This window comes from Ixodes scapularis, unplaced genomic scaffold (genome assembly GCF_016920785.2).
Source record: "Ixodes scapularis isolate PalLabHiFi unplaced genomic scaffold, ASM1692078v2 PGA_scaffold10__122_contigs__length_95168666, whole genome shotgun sequence".
Classification (NCBI taxonomy): domain Eukaryota; kingdom Metazoa; phylum Arthropoda; class Arachnida; order Ixodida; family Ixodidae; genus Ixodes; species Ixodes scapularis.
The window spans coordinates 9,103,994-9,109,582 of record NW_024609836.1 but is presented as its reverse complement, the minus strand read 5'-3'; the positions used below and the strand labels follow the sequence as shown (position 1 = coordinate 9,109,582).

The 5,589-nt window shown below is 45.4% G+C and overlaps 1 pseudogene; it reads right to left on the bottom strand.

Moving 5' to 3' along the window:
- Positions 1 to 1,735: 1,735 nt before the first annotated feature.
- LOC120838783 lies at positions 1,736 to 3,786 on the bottom strand (annotated as a pseudogene).
- Positions 3,787 to 5,589: the final 1,803 nt, after the last annotated feature.

Sequence of the window (5,589 nt, the reverse complement as noted above, 5' to 3'; positions counted from 1 at the left end):
GAAGGTACTAATTAAAAACAGTTTGCATGCTTTTATTATTCTATGAGGGTTGCACACAATATTTGTAGGAGCCCATAGCCCATAAATAACGCACTCTGATGACACCTGTTATACCCGATCTGGGTATCCGGGAGGCGGGTGGGGGGGGGGGGGGGTTGTGGTGAAAAATTGTATAGAGGAGGTAAATGCCCGTGCGCACGGGTGTTCATAGGTTGGATAGTAGTATGCACAGGCAATGCCATTGCACACTGTCATTTATTTGTGGTATTTCATGGGAAATTTTTTCAGGACTGGGTTTGTGAACGTGGGTGCAAATCAGCAGCTTACCTGCATTTGTCTTGTCATTAAGGGTAGACCCATCGAACTACTATTTGCTGTTCCGTGTGATGGCGGTACGGAGATGTACTGCATCACACGCCCCGTCAGTGCTTAGGGGCATTTAAATATAATTATACTGTCTTGAAACATGCAAGAGAAACACAATTGTAAGAGATCTAGAGAAATAAGCATGAGCGATAAGTTTATTGCATGCACAGTGCCAAAGAAGCTGATATTGGCCAAGGAACGCTTTCAGAATGATGATGGTCCGTAGCGATCTTGGTGCGACTGGTTTTAACGACCCCTTCGAAGCTTTGAAAGGGTTCAAAATGGCGATGACCATGGAAACCAACAGCGATAAGCCAATCACCTTGAGAGGTTTTGTCGTCTGTATGTTGGTAGTTGTTTATGTCCGGCTAGTAGGTGGGAAAGCAATGGGCGCTACTTTCCCAGACCCAGTGACTAGTTTTGAACAGTGTTGATTAAAATTGATGTCCTTTGTCGGTAGAGATCATTTGTAAGACTTCAAAGCGTCTGACCAACGTTTCGGTCCGAGTGCGAAATGCAGTTGTTGCTGACGACCAGAACTCGGGGAAACTTCTTGCTCATAGTCATGGCCCCCAATACCGTCGGGTTCCCGGGAGAGCCACTGTCATCTCAGAATCTCGTAATATGGGCGTGAAGCTTCACTCGCTGAGGGACCGCGAATCCACGGCAGCAGTGGGCGAAGTCTGGTGTGGCTTGGTTCGGGCCATCAGTATGTAGAGGCGAAACTTATCTACATGTATTTACATTATTTAGTCAATAACTGGCTTGATCGTCGAGCTGCCTTTCATAGAATCCCCAAAATTGTACTGCCTGTGCACCTGCGCTCTCGTGCGACTTAGCATGCAGTGTCCCATCAGCTCAAGGTCACCACACCTCACAGCAAAATACTTGTAATAAAGAGAGCCCTCATGTTGACTACAAGTTTAAAATGAGACTAAGATACGACTGTTGACTAATTGATGCAGTGGCTTATAGATGGCATCTGCTTTCTGCAAGTTATGCAGAAAGTTTAAGATATGAGCTGGAGCAGTGCATGCAATACATAATTTGCAAGCACCATGCAACTGTAGCCCCCGCTTGCATCCTCTGGCCATAGGCCTAGCAGTCTGTATTTGTACATTGCTGATTTGTGCTGCCTGATGGGAAATGCCTTTATTAAGAGGTTTCCATTTCTCAGCCCAACTGAATTTGTAAATCTAGTAGGCAATTTAGTAACGACCAAATCTACAAGATGTTGTGTGGGACAAGCAAACAGCAATATGCAAGGAAGCAGAGGCCTTTTTCAATAGCCAATTTGAGGCAAAATACAAGCATAATATGGCAGCAACTTTCGTATCAAGGAACAGGCTCCAGCCCACTGTACCTTTATTTATTCAGGTGCCACCTGTACAATTTCAGGGCTAGTGTTGAGGTTGAGGTTGTACTTTACAAAAGCCTCATATGCCAGCAAGCCTGCCATCTGCCTGTGAGGGCCTTGTGGCACATGACGGAGTGCGTGGGCGATCGACACTCCAAAGTCGTCGCACTCGTCTCTGTCTGCTGCTGCCGCGCAGCTCTTATTTAATGTCTGCACAGCTGTTTCCAGCAGCAGTTTCTTCTCGGCCATGCAGTCCTCGGGCTGCTTTCTTTTTGTTGCCCGGCTTTGATGGTCACCCCCTCTGGTGCTCGTCCCTTCATTGCAGTATCCACGGGGTGGCCGCCCTGACTGGTCCTTTGGCTGGTCCCCTGACTTGTCCCTTTGGCTGCTGGCCTCATCCTCCATGTCCAGACTTAAGGGATCGACCGGCTTACTGCCCTCCAGGTGCCCCCAAAGGCTGTCGTCATCTTCTGGTGGAGATTCTGATTCTGCCTGTGAATGTGGAAAAACGATCACATTAATTAGACAATGCTTGTAGAAAATGAATGTACAGAATGCATAGAGCAGTTTCTTGACCCTAATAAGTTTTTTCACATGCATCGAAAACTATTTGTTGTTGAGTGTATTTTTAGATTAAAAAAACAGAAAGCAAAAAAAAAGTACTGGCAATCAATTTTTGGCATTTAAAAAGGGCTTACAACCCAGCGCCGCATGCTATTCATGGTGTTTATTGTTCGGGGTTGATGACGTATAGTGCCTAGCGAAACTCTTGACATGCATTATGTTCTACACCCATACATATTAATTAAGAAATCTAATTGTGCTACAAATTTTTCTGCTGCACATTAGCACCTGTAATTCCAGACTGCGAAGCTTTGGTCTGAAAAGTAATATAAACCTGGAATTATATGCTCCGATGGTTGCTGTAGTATGTAGACGCTTTGCATATATTTTTGGCAGTTTGGATACAGTGCTCAATTTTTTAGTGAAATATTTCTTTCCCAGCACTGCTATTTCAAGCAAATAAGGGAAGAATACCTTTTATCTCGTTGTACTTTTCATGAAATGGGTGCGTAGTGTGTGAACACTGTCCGATTTGAAGATGTGGTTTCTAGGATTTTAAAATTTTTTACGGTAAAGCCTTATAAGTTCTGCATTTGTGACCATTGAAACGACGAGCAATCATTCTCAACCATGGAAGTACCTGAACAAAGAGGTTCTCTATGTACAAATAAACATGTGACTAAATGCTGCTCTTGTATATTACTTACACCTGGGGGAGCCATATTCAACTCGCTGCCGTGCTGGGGGCGTGCACTCTGCAGGAAGAGCATCTCCCTGTAGTGAATCCATCTTGGGACGTACACATCCTCGGTGCCTGTCCCGGATTTTTCGGAGCGCTTCACTTTTTTATGTTCTCTGTTGAGTTGGGAGCGCAGGTTTGAGAAACGGCTCTTGATTGCCTCCCCTGCATAAAACAAAAGCCTTTATACATTGAACAGATCTATGAGTACAATCAAGCCTGTCATTTATAAATGAGCTTCATGCGCTCCGAACTATCAACATGTGAGTAACCTGTAGAATGCTGCTGTCGGCTCTTTTTATCAAAAACACTAATTTGCTAGTAGAAAAAAAAAAAACAACTACAGAGTAGCAGAGGGTATCAGTATTTCATGAGGCGAGTTTCGCAAATAGAGAAGTCTGCCTAGAAGGCAAGGCGCTTGCAGGCGGGGAGGTGACCAAAACCGCCTCCCCGCTTGCGGGCGCACACGCACGCACATAGTCCAGTACAGAAGCACACGATGTGCGATACTCGAAATAATAGAATGCAATATCGTATCATCTCGGTCGCAAGCACCGTTACGCTGAATGTACGCTTTAAAGACGTGAAAATACGGGCGCGATGTGACAGTGTGAATGCACGTGGGATTATTTATTTTGTACATACCCGTAAGCTTGATTCCCATCGCTTGAGCAATGTCCCTGTAGGCTCTTTCCTTCACGTCGCGACAATGATAACATTTATCCTTCACGTGCCACAAGAATCTTCTTTCTTCAATCATTGCGATAATCTGCGATTCCTCGGAGGACGTGGTGCTTGACGGCGACGGCGTCTTGAAGAATGACTTCGTAGCAAAGAGCGGCAGTGCGGCGAGCAAGTTCGAATAGCGATATCGATATGGTTGGGACAGTTGGGAGTTGAGAAAACGCATACTTAAATAATAAAGTAATATCTCGAGTCTCTCTGCCTCGATATATATATATATGTTGCCGTGTTGCCGGCCCGAAATTCGCACAGCCAGCGATCAGGGCAACATGCGTTGCCCAACACAGGTTGCTGCTGTTTTTGTTGCCGAAAGCTGTCATACCGAGGCAACATTTTAGTTGTCGTCCATGTTGTGCTGCTGCTGCCCCGATGTGACAGCTTTGTCGAACAACACGGGGAGCGAGCAACAAGTTGCCCGACTGTTGGACAACGTGTTGTGTTGTTGTTGCCGTCGTGTTGCCTCAGTGTGACAGGGCCTTAAAGAAAGTTTCCGCGTCGCCCGGTTAAAATATGATGCACTGATATTTAGTTACTCTCTCCGTGCCTGCTGGCTTGCCCGAACCCCAAGAGACGTGGAAACCGCAAAAAAGGTGGACGCTTAAATATGATTGCAGGGCCCCTTTAAGTACCATACCTTTTTGTGGCGCTATTTACGCGTGCTCGGCAGTTCTTCAGCCAACCCTTGGCTCCTGCTTAAATTTCCTCAAGCGTTGCACCACTCAGGCCTTTTATCAGTCTGACTGCTTCTGTAAGTGGAGAAAATATGAAAATCATAAGTGCGTTATCCTGGTGCAATGATCACGGGAGATATAAGAGCCTACCACCACTAGAAATAGACATGGGTTAATATATGAGTGTTCTGACCAGATTAAATGATATGTCACCCTTTTTTTAATGACTACCGACATAGGCTGTGCCGATTCATTTTGCCCGGCCTGCCCCATGCACACTGCATGACACTGCTAGTGCGAACACGAAATTAGCACTTTTTTATTGCATTTTGCTCATACAGAATATTGATCCGCCCCAAATAGTACTTTAAGCTGGCGCTCAAAATTATCACTTTCCCCCACACTAGCAATTCTGATGGCAGGTATCAGTTACATAATTGATACAAAGAAAAAGACAGCCCACTGCTTGTCCGTGCTAACATTGACGTGCAGTGCACAACATCAGAATTTGCTTGAATGTGCCTACCGAATTACTTGTTTCAAATTCCCTGACCGGTGTTTCTCTCGAAGGAGGGCTTCTACGACCGAAGAACTCCGACCTGCTATTGGTCCTGTGCTCGCCATAGTTGCTAAATTATGGAGCCCGAGTGGCTCTTCCCTTTTAATGGATGGTTGCTTGATCTGCCTAGTGACATTTCTGGCAACATTACTCAGTGCAGACACGCTACTGCACGACAGTTGGGTTTCGTTGCACACCGCCATATCATTTCCATGTGTCATTTTCTCTGATTTAGCTCTTTACTAAAATTTCCTTGACTTTTCCATATGGTTCAAAAGTCCCTGACAATCCCAGGCTTCCCAGATTAGTTGACACCCTGTATAATACATAAAGACGATTTACAATTTAATACAATTTATTGAAATTTCTTGTCATGTTGCTGTTGGCATGTTTTACAGTGAGGGTTGTTTTAATTATTTGGAGCGGCACATTTCCAGAAATAATAATAATATTATTGTTAAAGGCGCCGGGCTACGCGAGCTGGTCCACACAGCACGCGGCACGAGCGCAGGAGACTCGCGCCAGGCAAAGCTATAGCCTGGGATACTCCGCCAGAGCAAGCACCCCAACGGTCGCCCCGTCAGCTCGC